The 25,636-nt window shown below is 34.6% G+C and overlaps 1 protein-coding gene across 2 annotated transcripts in view; it reads left to right on the top strand.

The window, feature by feature from the left end:
* Positions 1–25,636, top strand: part of LOC125691903 (bifunctional heparan sulfate N-deacetylase/N-sulfotransferase 3) — a 415,179-nt gene that overhangs the window by 3,103 nt on the left and 386,440 nt on the right. For both annotated transcript variants that reach the window (XM_048941854.1, XM_048941853.1), the window contains exon 2: positions 7,608–7,713. The gene's annotated coding sequence lies outside the window, so the exon portion shown is untranslated. The remainder of the gene's footprint in view (positions 1–7,607; positions 7,714–25,636) is intronic.

Genomic DNA, 25,636 nt, shown 5'->3' with positions numbered 1-25,636 from the left:
GTGTAAAATGAATGTATTGTGAAGTAAATCTCTCTCTGCCTATCAGTCATCAAAAGCCTTATCGATTTTTAGTATTTTTTCAGAATTTTATCCAAAAACTGTATGTGAAGCATTTCTAGATGGAGCCAGAAAAGTCTTTCGGGGAAACTGTGTGATACTTTAGTATAAAGACTTAACTTGTAATGGTTCTATCATTATATTGCTGTCTATGCAGATTTACAGTAGTGCTGCATCTGAAGTCTGCAGAATACTTTTTCTAATATAACAAGATCAATTCAGGTTTCCCACTGATAATTTCTCCTCACTAGAGGCTTTGCCTACCTTTTTTTTTTTTCCTCATCTTTCTTCTCAGTAGTGATCCAGTGATTATTTCACTGTCATTCTTTTCTTTTTTTCTTTGTAGTGCATGTTCTGGTTTTATGTTAAATCAGTTAAACACAAGACCCAGCACAATGCAAATGACAACGCTGTCAGAATTTTTTCTTCATTTGCTCAAGTTTTGCCTATGCACTGCAGTTGATCAAATTGTTTTTCTGTCATTGCTTCACAACTGGACTAAAAGTACAAAAATTAGCTCTGTGGGAATAGTATTACAGAATCGATTGGTTTTGATCTCTAGAACTACTTAAGGTATTTGGCTTCCCAAACATGGAGCTCCCATATTTTTTTACATATCTAATTTCTTTGCTACAACTCTACTTATCTCAGTTACTTTCAGATGTAAAGAAGTGCTATCGGCATTTTCCAGATCTCTTGGATGTCGTTCTCATCGTGGCGCATGCAAATCTATGTATCAGGAATTTATGTGTTTGCAAGAGAAAACTAGCAGACCTTCCCTTCCGCTTTCAAAGACAAGAGAAGATTCCTCATGATCTAATTTTTGTCTCACACTATTTCTCTATTTCTCAGATTACCATCATAGTTAAAATCGGCTCTGAATTTATCCTTCAGCATACCATAAAGGGAGATATTAATGGTGGAACTTAACCAGGTCTGTTCACCAGCAGCCAGAGTTGTCTCTTTGCTGTAGCTAAATTAGCTTTGGCTCTAAGCACAGACGTAGTGCACACTGGCTCCAATTTCATACTTGAAAGGTTCATAGAAGTTCATCCAGGTGATGATGGATATAATAGTACTTGAAAAAGAAAGGAGAGAGATGATAGAAAAGGGAAAACAACAACAACAACAACAACAAACCCCCCCCCCCCCCCCCCCAAAAAAAAAAAACAAAAAAAACCCAGCAAGATCACCATTACAGTTACATCAAAAGCTTTTAATTCTTAGATTTATCTTACTGGTCCTCTTCAGTAGGTATGCAACTGGTTTAAAACAGTTTAGAGTAAAATACAATGCGTATAACCTAATTCTGAAGTCAAAGTATAAGGTGAGTCCAGTGGAAATGATAAACTAGGTTGATTTTTTTTGTTTTTCCCTTTCTTTCAAGAGGTGAAGGCTATATAATTACCTAGTACTTTCTTAATACATTTTGGCTTTTCATTGTTATAGGACTTTTGGCTGCCAAGATGGCTTCATGAGCCAATTACTATCATTATAATTGAGAGCTTGCTTGGTGTGAGAATATTCATATTATTACTTTCCGACTAGGACTAAATAGGTTGTTATGCATCACCTGTAATTATTATTATTATTATTATTTTTTTTTTTTTTTTACAAATAAAACTTAACTAAGAATTATCTTTTGTTAACATAAAAATACAATTTATTTTTCTACTTTTATATACTTTTTGAATACAGGCATTGTTCTGGGTACCTAAAGTCAGGCTGATCCCTTTAACTGTCTTGTCAGCATACAACCAACAGCCATACACTTATAATGGATATTTAAGAGATGACTGCCGACTGTTAGTTCATAAACATTAGATTGGACATTACAGTTAAGCTGCTGTGAAATCCTCTGAAAAATGAGCAATTGTCTTTTAGCAGAGTGCCTCATTTAAATGAGTGATCTGCTTCTGTAGAGTGCATTTGGTCTCTCTGACTCCCTTTATTTTGGATAATCAATAAATATTTAGGAATCATTCCTGCTGCTTTATATTTTTTTTATTATTGCATCCAGTGGGAGAGTAGGAACTTTTACACAAGACTGCTTTCACTGGAGATTACCACCATGGACAGATGGATTTTTCATTACCTGCTGTAATAGACTACACATTTACAAGAGCAGCAGTAATATATTCTCTCTGGAAAATTAAGAGCAAATCCACCTGCAAGAAAGTTGTTTTTCATCCAGATGTTCTCCCAAACTGAGACTGAAAGAAAGCTCCTTTTAGACCAATGAAGAATGTATCATGTGCAAAATTTAATGCTATTGAGCTATTTTTAATTCACTGATACGAGCTAAAAACATATAGTAGCTTCCTTCTCATGTGGGACCAATTTCTACAGGTTGTATTAGCAGTAGGACCTTCCTTTCCTCAATCATGAGGGCCAGATCTTTTGGCATGGTAATTTGGTATGTATAGCTTTGCAAACTGTGTGTATGAATCAGAAAACCAAGTTTGGACCAGAGAGAAGAGGAAAGTATGTTATGGCTTTCTCTCAACACAGTGAGATCAATCCATGGAGGCTGGAATGAGGAATTATCACAATGTGACTAGCCAAGGCAGTGAAATCCAGTGGCAAGTGCCTTGAGAATATTTGGCATTTAGAGGTTAGTACATATCTCATGAATGAAACCTGAAAGTACAGTAAGATTTTGGTTTGCACATTTTAATGGCATTCAGCAGCAGACTTCCTAGAAGTGAAATAGGAAGAAATCTAGATTAAACTGGTGGGGAAAATGGACTCATAGTTGTAACAGTTTCAAAACATGCAAAAGATACTTAATTCACTGTGGTATTTATATGACATGATTTTTCACTCAATACATTTGTGCTTGCTTCTTCAATGTAAAACACTGCTTTATGATAAGTTCAGTCTGAGCAACAAAAGAACTGGAGTAGCACTTAAGATATTTTAATCCTATTCTTGGTTATTTTTAATGTCCACATGGTTCTTTTGGTTATGCTTCTAGAAAAACTAGTTTCAAGGATTGCAAAACTCATTGCATCTTCACTTCATGTAAATATCATTAAGAGTAGAGAAACAGAAAATGTGAGAGGTGGTGTCAAAAGGGGGAAAGGGAGGAAAAATAGGAGTTTAAGGAATAGCAGAATATTGTTAGTAGTGGAAATAAAGGGCTGCTAAAGATTTACATGATTGAAATTCTTTCACTGCAGCCAAAGCACTAAGGCCATAATTCACATGGAGGAAGATTGAAGTTCCAAAAGGCTACTCAGTTTGATTATGTGCATGAAACATTGCTTCATTGATCAGCCAGGAAGTGACAGCTCATGGAAAGATTTGGCCACCATCTAGAAGAGAAAACCGGGGACATAAAACTAGCCACACAAATATAATTCCCAATTCATTAGAGATTGTATATTATAAAAGGATTATAAAATACTGCTGAGTGTGATGCATGTTTAGGCATCGCCCTTTTAGTCTTTCATTAGCACTGTCAAAAGTCACGACAGTATACTTCTTACACTGGCATTCTATTTCAGTGCTAATCTTCTTTTTCTGTATTACTGTAGTGGAAGGAATAATTTCCATGTATCCTCTTGTCATTTAATTGAGAGCCTGAAAACATCACTTCAAGGCATATTCTTTTCAAAAAAATCATTTTGCTCTCCACTTGTTGTCTGTCTGCCTTTAACTCTTACTTCAATGCATTTTTAACAAGGCTATAAATGTTAAGTAACTGCAGGGCTTGGGTCTTCTGGCTGCCTCTCAACAGTTTGCTGGGTTTCATTTCCATTATTTTTATTCCACCAGAACAAAATGAAATAAATTTTTGCCTGTATATCACAGTATTTAGGTAAAAATAAAATCTAGAGCAGAAAGGGGGTTTTCTGAAGACCGTTGTTCTCTGGGAAATGTTACAAACTGTATATTGTTCTGTTTATTCCTTTCCTCTAACTTCTAGTACGAGCTCACCTGTTGCAAATATGATCTGCTTAACTGAACATGAAAAACTAAATAGGACTGACTTAGCATTTAATCAGAGATGATCTTTCATATGCTGATATGTTCCACACAAGATTTGCCATTCTAAGCAGAACAATGGTAACCAGAAAAGTCTGGTTCCTGACATGGCTGATTCTAGTTCTTAGGTGCATTGTTCTCTGAGTTGATTTAGTCCATCCATGATTACTGCAAATCTCTTTGTTACTTCCCTGTATCATGGCTTGTGAAGTATGCTCAGTTTAGGATTAGACAAGGAAGGATTAGTATTGACATAGGAGATTTCTGTCATTTCAGCTTGAGATGCCTGACAGATCTGCTTGATTCAGAGAGAAAACAAAATTGTTGACTTTATGCAGCACAATCCTTGGAACAGCTTAACAACTTGCTCATGTCAGATGCCATAAAGAATCATTTTCCTTTCATGGGTGCACATATAGTATTAGAGATTTAAAAAATATTCCATGTGAAAGGATCAGTAACTAAAGCATCCACTGAACTGTCTTCACTTGTCCCTCAGAATGATGGAGAAAAAACTAGAAGAGCAAAAGTGAAAAAAAATCATGGTTCAGTATGAAGACAGTTTAATTTATGAAGATGCATGTGTACACAGAGCAAGATAAGGAATTTATTCACTAATTCCCACAGACAGGCAGGTGCTTAGCTACTGTCTGGAAAACCGGGCCTCAGTACATGTAGTAGTTACTTGGGAATGTGAACAGTACAGCAGTGAATGTCTTCACTTCCTCCATTCCCTGAGCTTTTTGTGTATGATGTCACTCTTAAGTCAGTTCAGGTTAGATGCATCAACAGTGCTCCCACCCAGCTCCCTACACAGCCCCAGCCTACTCACTGAGTGGTTTAGAGAGTGGGAGAAAGACAAAACCCTGATGCTGTGCAAGTGCTGCTCGGCACCAGCAAAAACACTGGTGTGTTAACAATGCTGTTTTAGATATAAATTGAAAATAATGCCACAGAGGCTTAATGTGAAAAATTAACAGCAAGACAAATAGCTATAGAAAATAATCTAAACTGAAAAACAGGATTCAAGCAATCGCTGGGATTTTTCTATACTATGTTATCAATGTGTGCCTACCTATGCATGGCTATAGTACTCCCTTGGGAAAGGTATCTCAAACACATTTGGAAATAAGAGTCTACTTTATGAGCGTCTCACTATTTGCTGGTGTCACCAGTCATCAATAAGTACCATCAGTACAAATTTTGAATGTTTTCTAGTTTTTCTCACATTTAAAGAGACCGTGTGTTTTCTCTGTAGTTTGAATTTTTACAGCATTTTCAGGATATTTCTTCATTTATTTTATATGCAGAATAATAATGATTAGCACTGGCATAAAACTTAAGGGTTAAAAAAGCAGAAGAAAGAAAGAAAGAGATTTACAGAGTGCTTGAATTCTAGCTGATTAGAATTGTTTGTGAATATGTGTCACCTGCTCTAAGTACCACGTGGCAGAGCTTTCTGGCCTTTAGTTCAGACTACATTTTTTCCTCTTCTTGCTTCAGTATGTATCAGCATTTCTCTGAGGTCATCATCTCATACATGTTCTGTGTTTAGTTTGTTTGCTTTTTATTAACAAAAGACTTCTCTCCTACCATGGCACTGTGACAGCCTACGAATGTTAATAAGTATTACTTAGTAAACTTGAGCTTTGGGAATATCTTTGTCTATTATTGTTGAACTAGACCTGATGAGCCTGGAGAGAAGGCTTTAAAGAGTTTGACTAATTGACATTCTTTTTTACCTGGGCAATCTTGTCATCTTACAGGGAGAAAGAAAGTGTGACATTAACAAATTTTAACACTTTGTTACAGAGTAGTTGTTAGGAAATGACACGTGAAGCCTTCTCTATTTCAGCAAATTATCACCGAGAATGCTTTTTGCTTTTGAATTCAGGGGATGATGTTGAATTTAGTATTAGTTCAGAAGCACTCAATGCAATTTACAATGACAGTCAAAAATAATGAATAATATATCATCCATTAATAACCATCCATCCATTTAAAAGTTTCATCCTAATGCATTCTGGAAATCTGCGAATTAATTATGCAAAACCCTGAATGAATATAAAATTGAAATGCTTAAGAATTTAAATGATGCAATTAAAAGTTATTGCATCTAACTGAAAGTTATTTTGTTCTAATACCTATTCATCAATCTTAATTTCAGTAAAAACATTTAGAAACAGAATCAGATCTTATATCTTGTCAACGTATTGGGAATTTGAACAAAGACTATTCTTCTACTTGAATTATATTATTTTCAGCCAGCAATTTAAAGTCTTTATTTAAAAAGAAGTGGCCTTCTTTTTAAGTGTGGCCTTTTCTTTTAAAAAGAAGTGGCCTTCCTTCACTGGAACAGGCTGCCCAGGGAGGTGGTGGAGTCTCCTTCTCTGGAGACGTTCAAGACCTGCCTGGATGCCTACCTGTGCTACCTGGTGTAGGGAACCTGCTTTGGCAGGGGGGTTGGACTCGATGATCTCTGGAGGTCCCTTCCAACCCCTACAATTCTGTGATTCTGTGAAAAACTTTGAGGTTAAATATGCAAGCACTTTTTGCACAATTTCCATAAAATTAAGACCATTTTATCTTTATAATCTGCTACAATTGTAACTGGGGAAAACAAACTGGAACAAATCTTTATCCACCTTAATTCTTCCTTGATATCTTTTTGCAATGTACAATAGCCAGTGAGAACCTGAGAATACATGAAGAGAACCTTTCATTCTAAAGACCCAGCTCCCCAAATCATTTGTGTAGCTAGGGGCAGACAGTGTGAAAGGCCTTGCTGAAGTCTAGGTAGACTACATCAGCAGCCTTTCCCTTGTCTACCAGACAGGTCACTAGGTCATAGAAGGAAATCAGGTTGGTCAAGCAGGACATGCCCTTCATGAACCGATGCTGGCTAGGCCTGATCCCCCAGTTGTCCCGCACATGCCACGTGATCTCCCTCAAGGCAATCCGCTCTATAACCTTCCCTGGCATCGAGGTCAGGCTAACAGGCCTTTAGTTCCCCAGCCTTCTAAGGACAGATTACAATGTTCATCAGAATTTCAGAATTAGCAGGGTGAGGTCTGTGGTGTTTCTTAAAAAAATTAAAAATCCAACAACAAGGACAGGTCTAAACCAATGACAGTCATAGCTAATACTCCTATGTAATAACCAGGCCAAAACTCTATCTGCCAATAGGCCTACTTTTATATTCTGAGTAATCAAGTGCTAAATTAAACTGTGCATTAATATGCTAGGATTTTGGTGTGTGTGTAATGAATGTATCCACACATTATGTTATATTATTCCTACTGGACAAAATCTAGCATTTAATCAAGGTTTTAAACATAATACTGTAGATTGCTGTTATTTTGTGCTTCAAATTTTGTTGCTGAATTTTGTGCTTCAAGTTATTAAGCCTGGTGTTTGCATCCGTTTGTTTATATTTCTTCAGTGAGAGAAATTTGGTTTCATTGTTATTCTCCTTTTATTTGGAAAGTAGAGTAGTGAGTTGAGCAACATATAAACAGCTGATGATTTAAAGTGGTGTTTTGTTTTCTCATTCTCTTTAGTGACCAACATTCATGAGTGCTGAAACACAAAGGAAAAGGAAGACCCTTTTCTAATGTATGGATGCAGACTGACCGTTGTAAAATGTCATTGGGCTCCACTAGAAAGGTAATCAATGTCCTAAATTCAATCACACAAGAAAGGGGAAAAAGTTCTGCAATCTCATCAGAAATACAGGAATAAATATTTAGCTTCCTTCCCCTTATCCTCTGACACCAAGACTTTCTGAATGCAAGGCATTAGCCTTTGCATTAGTTTATTGATCTTTTAATGTAAGATCTAACTTGCTTCAGGGGCACTATAAATACAACATTGCAAAAGTCCTACAATATCAATATTAATTTATTTTTATTGATTAGTTGCCTAAATTCTGGGCATTGAATTAATGTATGCTGGATAACTACTTCAATTAATAAAGTTAAAAGTGGCTCTTAAAATCTACAGAAATGTTTTCTACTACAAAAAATGTTTATTTTCTTACAGTCTGCAATTACTTGCTTAATTTGACTTAGCCTTGGAACTTCACTAGAGGTTGTCCAATAAGAAAATAAATACTATTTATAAACTTCCATTATTTACAAAACATCTTTTTTTTATGTCCCTTACCAAAGCACTGGAATTATTAAATGAATTTGACTGATTCAGTAGATTTCAGAAAGTTAAATTTTAGAAGATGAGTTTTAGATCTTGTTTTTTTCTATGATTGTTTCGGTGCACAAAGTACATCTATTTATTTCCGTATATGTCTGTTATTCATGGTTATGCTGATAGAATGCTTCTGTGAGTATCTGTTCGGAAATATGGTAAAGGTGTTATGAGTCTTTTTCACTCTTTGTAAAGACACTCTCATGGTGTCTTTCTCTTTACAGCCCTTGTTTCTTTGGTAACATTTTGCCCCTATGTATTTGACATAGCAGCCAGTGTTAGTCGAAGACAGGCTGAGGGAGCTGTGCTTGTTCAGCCTGGAGAAGAGAAGGCTGTGAGGAAACCTCATTGCAGCCTTCTGGTATTTAAAAGGGGGTTATACAAAAGAACGGGGGAATTCACTTTTTACAAGGGTAAATAGTGATGGGGGAAGGGGAACTGGAAGGAAGGTTTAATTTGAATGTCGGGGGAAGTTCTTTACACAGTGAGTGGCGAGGAGGTGCTGGAACAGGCTGCCCAGAGAAGCTGTGGATGCTCCGTCCCTGGAGATGTTTAAGGCCAGTTTGGATGGGGACCTGGGCAGCTGTTCTAGTACCAGATCTGGAGGTTGGTGGCCCTGCCTGGGGAAGGGCGGGTTGGAACTTAATGGTCCTTAGAGTTCCTTCCAACCCGAGCCATTCTATAATTCTATGATTACTCAGTAAGGAGAAGCCCAAATATTCAGACTAAATTATCTGTATTTCAATATGTTTATTTCACTCTTATCCTCTTGTACTTGAATTCTTATTTCAACTAAGTTCTATGCTTACATCCGGCAGTGCACTTAATTTAGACAATTTTTTAAAATATTTTTCCATCAAAAACTTCCCATGTAGTAAAAGAATGAAACAATTCTGGATAAAATACTTTTCCAAAAAGATTTCTGGATAAAATCTTTTCCATTCTAGATAAGAAATTTCAAAAATTTGTATGTTTTCTGAGCTAGATACTTTCCAAAAAAGTTTATTTTCCCTTTTTATTTTCTTCCTTTCCAACTGTTACTGTAGGCTTTATTTCTTCTCATAAAAATAATGTATCAAACTCAAAAATTATAATTACTCATTCAGAAAGAAGCAAAAGAAATACAGACATGGATTCCCCAAGATACAAAACCCCTAATGGGAGATGAACATTGATAGGCCTTCATAGATGGCCTAGGACATACACACACTAACATGAGACTTACTGGGAATGTATGTGATAGGCAGCTTAAACCTAAATGAAAGTAAGCTTTTAAAGCATATTCAGAAAACTGACAGAACAGTATAACTATATTATAGTTTGTGTAGCACACTTCTGTTAAAAAAAATCCTTTTACAGTTGTCTTAAAATCAGTTCTAGTTTTTATTTCTAAAACCTAAGAGTGCGTGATTTTGTTCTGAGTTCCAGCCTTCACAAAGTAAAAATGATATTCTTGACTGCTGCATAATTAAAGCTAGAGAACCTTGGCACAATTTGTCGTCTTTGATTCTCGGCAGTGGAGTTTGGTACAACCTTAAACAGATGGAGAAAATTTTGTCTTAGGTTAAGGAACCATTTGTCTTTGTGTCAGACTTAGGAAGAAATTTTTGATGATTTAAGTGCTTCTGATTGAGTATCATTATGGCATCCCCATGGTACAAGCTGTACTGATAGTAGTAACCCAAATACTGACAACATGTTCAGTGTGAACTGAGATAAAATCATAGATGAAACTGAAATTAAATTTCTCTTTAAGTTATGAAAAATAACTTTTGGACATACTCTTTCTAAGAATTTAACATTTGAATATCATTCTTCTCTTTTTTTCAACTTAGTTGTGATTTTAAATTCTCAGGATCATAATGCTTTTCCATTTTAGAAATAGCCCCCATAGTTCTGAAAGGCCTCTCTTTCTATTGGTAAATTCCCTCTTTTGATGGACGTGAAGACATTTGTCTTTTGTGGAATATTTGGGATATTTGTGATATAATATGGGATATTTGTCTTATTATGGAAAACTCAGAGAGCGAGAATCTGGAAGTCTGGGTGTGCGTTAATCTTTCAAATGAGTTGGGTAGAAGTTATGTTTGGTGTGTGATAGGATATTGTCATGAGCAATTATTTTCATGCAAAGAAAGAAAGGAATCATGTATGATCTTTATAATTTTATTTAGATAGAACTTGCATGGGTAACATCTAACAGTGTGGTGTATTTATAATATTATCATTTTAATCACTGCAGGAAAATAATCTAAGAGAAAAGAAGAAAGGATTAGGTAGTTCATGTGATTCTGTGTGATTTTCACTGTTTTATATGTTTTTAAATACAATATTTAACTATATTTTCTTATATTTTTAGTGTTCTTATATTCTTAAAATTTATTATATTCACTTATTTGACAGCATAAACTATATATATTTCCATCCCTATGAAGGGCTACCCAGTTTATCGCTGCATGTTTTTGTGCTAACTGTGAATGGAAATGCTGAATTTGATTTGTAATAAATGCTTCAGTTCCTATAACCATTATGAAGTGTAAATACAAAGTAGTGTACCAAATCAGAACAGTCGTCAATCAAATTTTTGTGGGCTTGCAAGCATCAGTAGTCTATAAAAGGCAGATTTGACTACAAAAAAGACTTAAAGGATAGTGAATCTTCTTTTCCTCTTTTTTAATCTCTCCTCTGTGAAGCTAACCTAGTTGATTGGTCTCTCTTAATGGATACATCTATCTCATCCAGAGAAGTTCTTGATGCAGCCAGCACGTAACTGACAGTAGAATTTGACTTTAACAAGTCTGTAGCTCGTATATACCTTGTGCTTGGAAGATAGCTATTATAGGAGACTACTGTTTCCTATTTACCTAAATCTTGCAATATTTATAATTGTTTCAGCAAGTCATCCAAGTTGTAATCATCAAATAAGTGGAAAGAAGCACCTCTGGTTTGCCATTCTCCTTGTAAATCTATCAGGTACTTAACTCAAGCTGCCAGCTGTTTAAAATCAATGCACAACAACAATATACACACATATACAAGCATCTCTGTTACCACTGAAAAATTTATTGATCTTGACAAGGATCAGTTAACTTTTTGAGAGAAAGTTTGTTAATATCAATTCTTACAAATAGTTTAGAAAAGAAAAAAGCAATTTGCAGTTTAGGCTTTGAATTTTTTGTTCATTGTTTGAGAAAAACGTGCTTGAAGATAAAGCTTAGGTGAAACAATGTATTCTTTCAGAATAGTGTCATAGATCCATAGAATCACTAAAAGGCTTGGCTTGAGAGGGAGCTTAAGGATCATCTAATTTCAATGCCGTTGGCATGGAAGAGGTGTTCAGGATCCATCCAGTATATTCAAATATATTATATTCACTAACAGCTCAGTAAAGCTTATGCCAGCTAGAACAGTCTTTGTTTCCAAATCTAACAATAGCCTCCTTGTTTACAAAATTTAGCTTCAAATATGCTTCCATTTTATGGCTCTGTCTTGTGTGCATTCTTACTTCTATCTTATGCTCTTCTTCAAACGATTCTTCAAATCTGCATGGTGGGAAAATAAATTACAATACAGTGGCTGAAATTCAAGTACGTTGCAGTATACATGGAAATAGCTGACAACCAACCACAAAATTTAATCAGCTGGTTTCTGTGAGGCATGAATAAGAGGAAATTTTAAATGGATAACTAGAGCAAACAGTTAGGTTGAATGACTTTTATGTTCATGAAGTTAATGTTCTAATTTAAATTTATGTTCATAAAATGGTAATTTACAATTTAACGTTTAGATAAACACTATTAATTGAAGAGAAAGCAAAATATATCTTTTTTTAACAATTTGTTCGCATGCCCTGTATCCAGCAACAGAGGAACATCATAGCAGCTAGCTCTCCCTTTGAGAAGAAGGCTTAACTGGCTGAGCATTTTGCAGTTTAGAAGAAATAACTGGCTGTTTGCTGTGGATTTTTTGTTTGCTTCTTTGTTTTATTTTGTTTGTGTTAATTATTTATCTCTTAGTAAAGCTTTCTAGAATGTTTTTAGAAATCAATAAGGATTTTTGATGAGACATTCTGACCCTTCTTTAACAAAATCATTGTATTTTTTACAAAATCTTTTTACAGTCACTGGGAAAGGAATGATTTCAAATATAGATCACTGTAAACTCTATTAAATTTATATTAGGTCATAAATGTCCCCTGAAGATATAAAAATAATATGAAGTTTATGTATGTAAAGTAATTGTTAAAATAGGCACTTCAATTACAAAAGGGCATGTTTAAGGAACAGTTCTTAAAAATAACTTAAACATCATAATTTTTACAACTATTTGTAAACTTCTAAAGATGAAAAGCATGAAAAACTGCTAACTGCTATTATTGCTTCATTTTTGTGAACTTCTTTGATTTTAGTGGTAAATAGAACATTAAAGCTTTCTTTTTCTTACATGTAGATTTTCTGTAGTAAATACAGGGTCAAACCAATCTATTAATGAGTTTTTTTGCTTAATCTCAAGATAAACTGATCTTTGACAGAAAAATAGTCAGATATTAATGGAACGTTGAGTTTTAACATTCAGTTTAGATTAGTTTGGAAAAAACATCTTCTTAGTAGTCTGTCTGTTGATGTGAATATTTGGATGGAACAGCAATGGCTACTCATACTATGCCTTCTTGATTTGTCAGCTGATGATAAATTTGGAGATTTAGAGAAACGTCCGTTAGACAAAATTAAACCAGTAAAATCAATGAATGTTTTGGAAGGACCCAAACAAGGACCCCAACTATTTCCTGTACTAAGTCAACAAATAGAAATTATAAACTCGAGGAAAACTTTTGAAACATTTTCTTTGCCAAACAGTGCCACTTCAATTCTGCTTAGATAATTTTCTACCAGCTGTATTCCAGGAGGTAATTTTCCATGGCTAGTGGAATATCTGTAGAAGAGGAAGTGTTACATCAGCTTGTTACACGATCAGTGCAACAATTCAGCTAATGATACATGATCAAACCTAATGGCATAGAGTTGGTAGCTTAAGTGTGTGCTGTCTTGTAATTTCTTCCTGAAATAACCCAATCAAGCAAGGTCATTTTCTACCACATATAAGTGTGGTCTTTTGACTTCTCACATATCTTAGTAATACAAATGGTTCTGAAAAGTAATATTAGTTTAAATCAGTCATGTCTTAGTATACTGTATGATGCACTGCAGTCCTGTGTGATTGATATAGCCTGTACTGCAGAGCTCTCAGTGAAAAATTAGCTAGGAAAGTGGGTGAAAAAAGGTCACTTTTTTCGTATTTCAGTTAAGATCTTTTCTACAAGTGCAACTGGTTTAAAGAATTATCAGGACTAGATTACATATAGTTTGAGATTTTGTGACCCTTGAAGAGTAAGTATTAAATTTAGGCAGAAGTATTTTCTGATATTCTGCCTCTAAGAGTGTGTTCTACTTCATTGTGCTCATGAGTTCAAGCCTGACTTGAGGTGTAACTCAGGCAAAAGATGGAGCAAGACTGAGCTTTTCTTGCAACAGGTTTACAAAGCTCAAATTCTCAACTCAGTTCTCTGTCCACTTAAACAGATCATTTCTGTTCCCCAAAGTACAAATGTGATTCTTTCTTGTTCTGGTAGCCTGTCTGTGTAGCTGATCAGTGGAGAAGAAGATCCTCCATTTCTGCTGTCTTTTGCTCACAAAACAAGGTATTCCTCTATGCATGCTTTCATAGAGGAAATCTCCCGATTCCCTCCTAAATTTAGTTGAATATATGCTCACAAACAAATGTGAATAGATTATTTAAAGCTCTCTAAATTGTTTTAAAGGAGAAAGCACATGAATTTATCAATGATCTAGGACTTGAAAACATGAGCTTTTATCTTGAAGTCTATCATGGGCCTACTGAACATCATAAACATTTTATTACCTCATGGCACTTGCTTTATTTATAAAGTAGAGATAATAAAGCCACTTACTTTGTAAAATGCTTTGAGATCTAGGAGTTTCACGAAAACATTAGTTTATATTACTGTCAGCAAATCTACTTATAATAAAAACCCCAGTAATATAAGCTGTCATTTGATAATTTCATTTTAATTCTTCAAATAAGGTCAGTTGTCTGTTGCTCTGCAAACAGTACCATGAACCATTGGCTTGTCTCAAAAGCCACTCCATTTCTTGCCTGCTGCAGCTGCATGTTGTTGTGCTTCTCCTCCCTCTTGCTCCTGAGAAATTTGTTCAACTTTAGTGAGTCAGACAAGAATGTTGACTTGTAAACAGTTAAGTGAAAACATAAATCTATGTGCAAACATTTTTGTTTATTGTTTTTGCTGACTGGCTGAAAGCAAGGTCACAGAAGTTCAGAGAGCTGGATATGTATATGAAATAATTAAAACAAAAAATAAATCTTAAGAAAAATGACACAAAAATACCAAGCTTCCCAATCTTGCTTTCATGTATCTCAAATGTAATAGTTTTCATTAAAACATGATTTTAAGCCAGGAATCAAATGTAATAGTTGGGAAATACCAATCATACATTTATACATCTGGATTGGCCTTAGGCTTCATTGTAGTGTGGGGTGTTTTTTTTTTTTTTTTTTTTTTTTTTTGGAATGCTGTTTCTTATAATGACCTCAGATGTACAGAAAAGTAAACAGGCTTTCTTGGTTTTTGTGAACGCATCATAGAAATACAGGAATTGCAGGAGGGGAATTTTAACATGTGGTATTTTACAATCTATCTTCTGCCATTATTGTGGGATTGCCCTCTGAAATCTGAGGTGGAGTGACTGTGTCTGTATGTTACAAGAGCTTCACTTTTAAACTCTAAACACAATAGGGGCAAGCAGGAGGAGCATATTTGGACTACTTTTCATTTCATTATAATGGAGGTTTGTCTTTATTGCACTTTACCTTCTTTCCGTCTTTCAAGCTGTATTTGCACCTTTAATGTGACCTCATTTGAGGCATATAACTATTCCTTACAACACACACCTTTTATTCAAGCAAACTTGGTTCATATACTCACTGTATGCAGTCTGTATTTTATTTTAATGTCCTAAACTAGATTCAGCCACTTAATTGAACCTGTTCCAAAAGCAAAAAAAAATTCATCCGAAGTTTACATTCATTGTAACTGATGTTAATGGGATTGGCAAAACACAAAAATCCCGTGTATAGAGACAGAACTGAATATAGCAAATGGATACATTGTGTTATCAACATTATAGCTGTGTTTCGCAAACAAGGTGTATAAATTCACACGTTTCAGAGTGAATTGTGTATTTTATACAGAAGAAAGAGCAAACAACATTAAAAAAAAAAACGTATTTTCCCTAATTTGGAGTGTTCTGACTTAGGCCATTCACTGAGTGTTTACTGTGGTTTTAAATTTTATATTGCCACTTTTTGGAAAACATGCTTTTTTACAAGTTCAGGCTATGTGGAGACACACCTATTTCTATTTCACCAGAATAAAGAGTTCTTTATTCTAATTTTGAAGAACGAAATACATGAAAAAAGTAGTCCAGTAACTTTAGGATCAAAACTGCTTTCTGAATAGATTTTCTCTCATCTTTTTCTTTTCCTTTTTTCTTCCATGGGGATTAGGAACCCCAGCTGTTTTCTGCTGATTAAAATATTTCTGTATCTCAAAGTTATTTTAAAACTGCATTTCCAGTGTTAAAATAAAGCTCTTCAATATGTCAGCAGGATCTTCCATAAATTGCACCATTGTTATGAACTTGTGCGGAGAGCACTACGCAAAACCGGTTTGGTTGTCATTCTGCTCATGCTTTCTGTGCACATAGATTTAGCTGAGCAGTCATTAATATTTTTAAAACAGCCACTGGAGCACCCACAATGTATTTTCAAAATCAAGAGGGCATTAAACTTATGATTTCAAAGTAATGAACAGATACATAAAACGTGACCAGGTTTTTAATACTTGCTCATATGATGGGATTTTCTCATAATAGAATTAAATCAGATTTCAAAAAACCACAAAGTCAAAGACACAAGGTCTCTACTTACATTGGTTTTGGTTTCACTTTTTATGTGCAATTTATTGCTTTCAAAAATCAGCATTTCTGATTATTCAGAATTATTAGTTTTGGAAACTGTCATTTTCCGTTCTAATTATTATTGTGTCTTAACTGATGTCAAAATGAGTTTTTCTCCCCTTTTATTGAACACAAAACTATTTAGGGTTATCAACTTTCACCAGTTTTGAAATCCTAGTGAAGCTTTATCACTGGGTGATTGAGACTTGCAAGTATGCAGCTCATGAGATGAATGAGATGCTTGACAGAAATACTATTATCTTTTACATACCTTTTTGCATACATGATGTAAAAGGGTCTTATGTTTTTCTTAAAGACTAATTCCTTGTCTTTTTCTCTTTTTCAATCTAGTAATTTCAAAGTATATAATTTTAAAATATAAAAGTGTGCTCATCATTTTCCTCAGTACCTACAAGTTTCTAACTTTTACTTAATGTGTTGAGTCACTTTGGTAAATTACTACTGAAACATTATTTATCAAATCTTCTAGTTGTAGTTTTTGTCTTACTACTCAATGTGATGATTAATAAAACCCTGTACTTTGTTGACTAAGCAAAAAAAAATTGAAATCTTATTGGAAAAAAAATAAAAAAAAGATAGAGGTAGTCTCACAGACCTATGCATTAAAATACTGTGGCTTTAAATGAATGGTGGCCTTGGGCAGTTTACCTGTGAATTAATGGGAGTAGACTACTGGAAATACTTATCAAAAATTGATGAGTTGCTAGTATATGCTATAAAATAGCAACTGCAATTAATAGCTTTTGGAATTCAGGAACCTTTTAAATATTGACAGAAATATGTTTAGAATGGCTGTAAGGGATTTGAAACAAAAAAATATAAGAGGGAGAGTAGGGGATGGAGGGACTTTGAAACTGAAAATACAATACGAAAGCAGATTAAATTGCTGTTAAGTTCTTTCAACTGAGCTGGCTCTTATTAGACTGAATTACTGCAAAATGTGCTAGTGCAGAAAAACAAAGTAAAACTGTAACAGAAACTAGCATAACATTTTAAAATTCAATTTAAATAAAGGATGGTTTGAACAGCTGCAGTGTTTATAAACCAACAACTCACAAGTACAGACTAAAATGGTAGCAGTGCAGATTTGAAGCTGTTCCAGTGATACTGAAGAATAAAAATAAGATGCCAAGAATAGATGAAGAAATGTAAAACAGGAGTAGATTTTCTTGAATAAGAATTTCAAGATCAGAATGTCAGCTACCCCTTCCTGGAAATGAAACAAGGATAGTACCATGCTAAATGTGTTTGAAGTCAAGCTTTTTGGACAAAGCTGTTAGATTCTCCTACCTGTTCTGATTTGGAAGAAAAGTCAGAAAGAGAATGTATGCGTCACTTCCTTTCTCTCTTTCTTATTCTCCATCTTTCAAGGGCGCGTATGATGAATTATGACCAAGGAGTTATGTGTCACAAATTGTTCTCCATGTATACTGCAAGGAAATTATGCAAAGAGAGCAGTTTTTTTTGAAAACACAGAAAGGTCACAAACTTATTTAAAACAGTTCATAAAGCTGCGAGCATGACACAAATGTTTGACATGGAAAGGTCATCTGGTCCCTGCAGTGAACAAGGACACCTACTGCTAGATCAGGTTGCTCAGACCCCATCCAGCCTGACCTTAAGTGTCTCCAAGTATGGGGCACCTGCCACCTCTCTGGGCAACCTGTTTTGGAGCCTCACCATCCTTATTGTAAAAAACTGGCTGAAACCAATCTTGGACTACAGTGAAGATATTAAGTTGTTCTTCATTTACTGGTAAATATGCATATTATTCAGTAGGATTTATCTAACATATCCACATCAGAAAACGTTACTTCATGGATGTAATTTATAAAGTTGTGATTTTCTGGGATATTGAGATATCAGTTTCCAAAATGTGGTGAAAGTAGACTCTAATTCTTCTAAGTGCAGTGAATAAAATGCCTGTTTTTAATAATCCTATGTTTTTCACACTGCTCAGAGATCATAATAAGTTCTTGAGAAAGAGATTGTTTGCCATAGATGCTTAGAAAATGGCTTACTTCCTAGTATTACCATACTGTAGGTACCTGAGGTCAGGGGAGTAGGAAGAATATGTTCTTAAAAGAGTCAAGAACTGTCTTTAAATTCCTGATGGCCAACTGTCTCAAAATGCTGACAGAACAATGCTAGTAACAACTAACAAATGCTTCTTTCATTTCAGAAAAATATTAGTAAATCAAAGCCTTTTCAGTATACTTAGTGAAGAACCTATCGTGAGAATCAATTGTGTAGATGATACTCAGTATAGCAGCATTCTGCTTTTCCTGGGTTATTACTGTAGTCAAGAGGCAATTCTCCAAAAGCAGTCCAAAACTAGTCTGTGTTATAGGTTAGTGAAATGCGAATGTGCTTCAAATGAGAATTTTTTTCTGCTGTTCTTTAGAAAACTTTGTTAACTTTCTTTTCATTATTCTAGTATTCAGGCTTGATTTCTCCTCATACTTACAGATATACCATCCCCAAATAGTCCACTAGACTGTGCTGTAGGAATTTATCAGCTGGAAGGCTGTACCACATCTGCACAAGAAACTGGATCTTAGTTATCATTGTACCATCGTCGCTTGACACGGATTCTTGCCTTTATTCTGACTGTCAAAGCTGCAGAAAGAACATCAGTAGTAGGGGGGAATTTATGCCTTCTGGGCACTGGACACCGTGCAGAGAATTCTAAGTTATTTCTGGAGAGCTTTGACATCAGCACAGCAGAGGTATTGATCTACTGTGACTGGGTGTCAGCTTGATCCATTGATATTAGCAGAATAAAAACATAGCCACAGTTTTAAGGTCTTGAGGGTGTGAGAATCCAAATAATGACCCTATTAAGTGTGCTTTTCAGAGAAAGGTAGTCTTTCACCAGAGATTCCATACAGAAGTTTATAAGATGTCATGCTTGGTTTGTACACTGTTAGTATTCCAATTTCTTTTTCATTAAGAACCATCTGCAATTAGGGATGGAAATAGAGCAACCAATGAGCTAAAGAACTAGCCTACTCTTGTTTTTCTTAGGGCAAAAGAAAGAGGAAAAGGTCAAGTAAAAGATACTTTTTTTTTTTTTTTTTAATTTAAAAAAATGCATTTATTCATTTAAAGAAAAAGGCTTTTACTGTAATTTTAGTGGATTTTGCCTAAAAGGACAATGTTACCAGGGCATTCCTTCATTCTCTTTAGGCATTATTATGTCTGTACTTCTTGGCAGTGTATCACATTAAACTAAGTATGTACAACTTACCTGTAGTCTTTTATCACAAATAATCTAGCATGGGTAATAAATTCTGGAAATCTGAGGTTGCATAAAGTAGAGATCAAAATAATCAGTCACTCAGAAAACCTGATCAAGCCTGGAATATAACAAGAAAAAATTGTGACAGGAACAAAAGAAAATATGGTTCATTTAATCTTTTATAAATTGATAAACTCTTCCAGCTTTAAAGGAATGACCCTTGCAAAGCAAAATAACCAAATCCATCTTTTGTCACTTTGGTGAGATTTATATGTGGAAGCTGATGATTTTTTTCTGCAGTATTGTCAGTCTGCTTTTGAGATCAATGCCAGTGAAATATTTTGTTTACAATTTAACCTCCATTTCCCCTAGAATTTGAGAGTGTTAATACTAAGAGTACTTATATTTAACTCTATTGATCCGATGGTAAATTAAATGGCAAAAAAACTACAGTTGTATTACTTCGTCAAAATACTGTCAATAGGGAGAAAAATTCTTTATTAAAACAGGATATGTTGCACTGAAATGAAAAGCAAGTTTCATTTCAAAAATGATCTTAAAAAAAAAAAAACAAAAAAAAAACCCTTCACATAGGTAGATTTATTTAATGGAAATTCTAAAAAGGTAGTAAAACTGAAATTGTGTACTGGATTTATTTTATGTAGTATAAAGACAAAAGACCGCTGAAAGTTTAAAGTAGACATAAAATGTGCATGTGATAGTTTTGTGTTTAAAATACCTTTTTCTTTATGTAAGCAGTTCACTTATAACTTCCCTGGTTTTGAGGTGTTTTCTGTTTGTTTTTGCTTCCTTCCAAATCCTCTGTTGATCTCTGAAATATGACACAGGGACACAATGAACACTTGGATAAAGAACTTCAGAAAAAAAAAGACAGGGACTCAATTCAGTGAAGTCTATTAAATAAGTAAAAACTGTCAAGGAGGAATTTCCTAGGTAGAATAAACTAATGTTTCAGCCAGATTAACGTAATTGGAGAAATTACTGATTTAATGGGTTGATAAAATTCTTATCACAATTATTAAGCACATGAATGCCTCTCAATCTGCTTGCCAAAGGTTCAAGGGGAGTTTTGGAATTAATTTCAATATGGCAAGAATACACTTTCAGAAAAATAAGGGAAGTCATATAAATGTTTCTCCTTGTATGTGATGACCAAACGTAATATGAAAAAAAAAAATAAAAAATGTATGTAATAGAAAAGGATATTCAGGACTAAGATTTTCAATACAATTTGAAGGATTTGCATCAGTGCCACCCTCTTAACATATCTCTAGATATTCAGACTCCAGCAGCTTACAAAAATAAATTTTAGTCTCGTCTAGTCAAGTCTGTTCTGCCATCTAGCCATCTGCAATTATTTTCTTTAATATGACATTGGCTATTTATACTGGAGGCCACATGAGAAAATTGATTTTTTTATGATAGATCTAGATCTGCTACAAATAGGACAGCATGATTCCTTGTAATCAGCTGCCTGTATCAAGAATAATAATTGATGCAACAAATAAAAACTCTAAAGAATTCATAACAGATTTTCATGTCCTATGTTTTAATACATTTTACTTTTAGGAATATTCAAAGTCATTCCTTAAACTCACTGAAGTACTGTACTTTGGCTCTGAAGCTCTGAATGGGAAGCAAGGCAGAGCTATACCTCACCACAGGAGGACTAGGCACACTGTAACTCACAATAACTGTGGCCTACTATAGTGCTTTTTGAACAGGTGTTATGCTGACCTATTGATAATACCTAATCTCCAGTCCCTAGGAGAAGTGTCAGTGCTTCATGAATCTCTCACCTGGAAACACAAGTTCACTCGTTCAAGTTATGTAAACTAAAGCTGTAGTATTTTCTTATTCTACGAGTAGAATTTTAGAATTCACTGAGAATGAATTGTTGGGCATGTACCTGTTGGTGCACGTTGGCATTCATCTGTTGAAAAGCTGCATAGATTGGACAAGTTACAGTCACTGAAGCAAAATATGTGACTGTATGACAATATTTGTTGATACCAAATCTAATTGGTTCCTCCTTATATCAGTATCAGTTTTCCTTTGATGCAGAGAAATGGGGGATAAAATTTCCCATTTTACAATGGGAAACTTACACACATTGCAAGTGTGTGGGATATATTCTTATACCAGATGGATAGTAATTAAAGGACTCTCTCCTGAAGTATTTCCCTTACACAGATGCTCAAAAATAGAATTTAGTTTTAATCAGAGATCAGGTTTTGCAGTAGAAGTTTACTCAAATACACCTCAACCCTTCTCTGCAATTTTGTGGTGGTGTCAGATGAAGTTCCAACTAAAGAAGAAACAAAAAGGGCTAGACAGATGTCTTAAAGACATAGCTTTTGAAAGCTGTTTACTGGTCTTCTTGTTTCTGTTGAGAAAGTGTTTCTTGTTGGAAAGTGTTGATTGAGAGTGCGGTGGCTACTAGTAGTGGAAAAATGCTCATGAACATATCTTGGCCGTCCCTCCTTCTGTGGTAGGACCTGCTCCACTGCACATAAGGCTATTTGTAAGATATCTGCAGGAGGCTACAGTTAAGAAGGATATCTGCCAGATACCTGCTCAAACTAAGGTGTTCAGTTCCCCATTTTCCGAGGGACAGGAGTCTGCTGCCTGAACTTGCTCTCCTTTTTGTCACTGAGCTTGCACTTTGTTTTTTTTCCTTATTATGTACAGGGATTTGTATCTATCTACAGAAATAATAAGACAAAGAAGATGGAGAAACTTGTGACACTAGTTACATATTTTTATTTAACTTATATTGCTTTGGTTTGGCATTTATTAACTTCTGTTAATGAAGTTTGTACTAATTTTGTTATGACGCTCTATGGAAGTGTTTTATTTAAACAATGAAATTTGCCTTTAATTCTATTTCTGTTACTAAATTAATTACTCTAGTTCAAGAAGATGAGCTAGAAAAGCTGGCCCAAGAAATCTGCTTGGTGAGCTGTTAAGACATGAAAATTTTCTTTTGATTCAAGAGATAAGATAAAAAGATGAAGAAATTCTAGTGTAAATGACAACACACATCAGTGAGATTATATACCAATACTGAATTACTGTGTGGCTCAAATTCAGAAAGTTTAAAAGTCTGCTAGATAAGAGCTGGATTTTACAGTTCAAGAAATTAAACTGTCATTAAAAAGCACCTAGCTTATTAAATAAATAGGAAAAAAAATACTGGAAATAATTGAGAAAAAAGAAAACACAAGAGCAAAACCAATGCACATTACATGGTTTATGAAGGTTTCTTCTGTGTGTATCACTCTTAGTAAAAGCAAAAGTCAAGATTACCATAATTCAAAACAGACAGAAAAAAATGTTTAACCTAAAATTTGAAATGTTACATAGAAACTTAGGAAGGAAGCTTAAAGTTTAGGGGCAAATATCAGTGATCTGTTTATTTTCTTATGCTTCTCGAGGTGATTTCTTGTTGTTACTGATAAACTCTGTTCTGCTTAGCATGCAGACACAAACATGACGCAGAAACTGCAACTCTGTCTATGGCCAGGTGAAATAAAAATTTGTTCTTGCTGTTTCCATCAATCTTTTTGAAGGGGGTAATAAAGCTGTCAGGAAAAAAAAAAGAAAAAAAAACCAACAAAAAAAAAGTAGAATTAGTGGTTCACAGAAAATTTGAATTGTTCCTAATCTTGACTTTGGTCTAGATCTCTCCAAAGTCACAATTTCCAAAGTTCCTATTAACTGAAAGCAGACAGAATCTCATTTCAAAACACCAAAACATGAAATGAAGCAGGCTTCATTGCGGCTTCATTGGTATTCCTACCACTTATACTGCTGCTGTTGACTCAGGGGCTGAGTAGAATACTAATGCCACTGAACAGTCTGGTGTTCCCAAAATCTATCATTCTTGGTAGTATATCCCAATGTGAGTACATTCTTATCTTGACTTTCAAACTGGGATCTTGAATCTTTTTTTAATTCCAAAATCCCTGAATCTGGAGCAGGTGGACATTTCCATTAGTGGGGAACTACTTTGAGAAACATCAACATTGAGATGCTTTGGATAAATAGAATATTGTTGCAAAGTCATAAAGCACAGAATTCTAGCATTAGCAAGGGTTAGTGCCCCTATGAGTTTCAGCAAAATATTTTATTTACTCATATATATGTCCCAGATTCATCTAATTCTGCAAAGTCAATCTCAAAAGGCCATATTTTACTTCTGTACAGTGATGTCTTACGTACCTCTGACAAGCCTACAGAACAGGTCATAGGAACTCTTCAGAAATAGGCAGCAAATGTGTGGAACAACTGAAAAAGTCTCTGAAAGAGCACTGAGAGATAGAAATCATGACCCAAATACTGCTACGCCAAGACACTGAGAGAACACATAGAAAGATATAGGAGGAGATATTATGGTGATACACTCTGTTGAAATATTTTAATAAGCTTGTGTCGCTGATTTAAGGATTTAATGGGCTTCCTTCCTGGCTCTTCAACAGTCTTCTCGGAGCTGTGATTGTCCTATGTTTGTTACTAGCATACATATGTTTGCTGAACCTGTAAATCAGATATCAGAGTCAAACTAAATACTCATAACAGAAAACAGCTTCATCATTTTTGCTTTCAAAATACTTCCCCTACTTTTTTAACAGAAACCATTTTTGTGCTATTATCAGTGCAGGTAGAATCATTTTTAAGAAGGTTCATGATATCAAAAGAAGATTAAAGCTGACATTTTGAATGTAGGTCCTTTGAGCTGAGGAAAAGATTGTTAAAAATACTTTTAATTATTAAAAAAAATGCTTATGAGTCTTATACTAAACTAGTGTTTTAGGGCTGAGTAATGCACATTCACTAGGAGAGTTCTCATACATTAATCTGTACGTCAGGATGCTGATCAGCCAACTTCCACATTTTACCAAGATAGCATGTTAACATTGAATTTGACTTATCTTCAAAGTTTTGTAAGTCAAGTGCAATAACAGCTCCACTTGGTTTTCGTTTTTCTTTATTTAACTAAATAAGAGCGTTAGCAAAATTGCATTTTGTATCATTGCTGTGCAGACCAACAGTGAAAGTATAAAGCTGTCATTTATGTGCTATGAGACCATGATTTTTATCTAGCTGTATAAATTGGACAAAATATATTCAATGACAGTCACAGTAGCTAACCTACAAAAGATGTTTAAGAAGCATAAATTAGCCATATGTCTGAGTGTTTCATTAACAGCATCTTAATACGAACATTGATCTTGCTGAACATGGCAGTTACAATGTTTGAAATGGTCTATTATGCTTAGATGTGCATTTTCAATTTCAGAAGATATTAAAAGTTGTTGAGCCTTAACAAATAAACAACGTGAGGGTACCACGTATGTTAAGAGCCAACTATCATAGTGCTTTGAATTGGTATTGACTTTTCTGGGTTCAGAGGAAGATTCTGCCTTCCGTTGCTTTGTGAAGATACGTGCATAGTGACATACAATGGCCACATCAACGTAAGCAATAGCAATATCATGTCATGAAGTCCTGCCTGTGTTCTTCTCAATATGATAGTTGGCAGTTGAGAAAAAAAAAAAAATGGATCTGTGTTTTTGTGAGCTTTCTAGTAGTACTCAGATAAAGTTTTATGATTAGGGAATAAACACAGGCGATTCAGAGCAGGAGTTTATTTCTAATTTGCATTCATTGAACTTGACTACAGTGAGACTCTAGAGCAATGCCTTAGCTGAATGCAACCTGCTGCTCTTATGCCATTGACACTGATGTAAATGTAGATATATACATTTTATCCTTAAATATAAGGCTGAAAGTTTTGAAATTAAAGCTACAGTATTCAAAAATAAACAGAGCACAATATAAGAACAGACTCCCCCCTGTTTTAATCAAAGATGTGGAAGTTCATCATATGAAATACTTATGTGTAATTTTTAGTTATTTTCAATAATTAACAGCTGAAGCTATGTATACCAAAATAAGGAATATACTAAAAAAAAAACTTTCAAGAGCAAAATTTAATTGCCTTTTTGAGGGTGAGGAAAAAGAAAAAATTCTTTCACTGACATTT

Source organism: Lagopus muta, chromosome 4 (assembly GCF_023343835.1).
Source record: "Lagopus muta isolate bLagMut1 chromosome 4, bLagMut1 primary, whole genome shotgun sequence".
Lineage (NCBI taxonomy): Eukaryota > Metazoa > Chordata > Aves > Galliformes > Phasianidae > Lagopus > Lagopus muta.
This window is presented reverse-complemented; position numbering and strand designations above follow the sequence as displayed.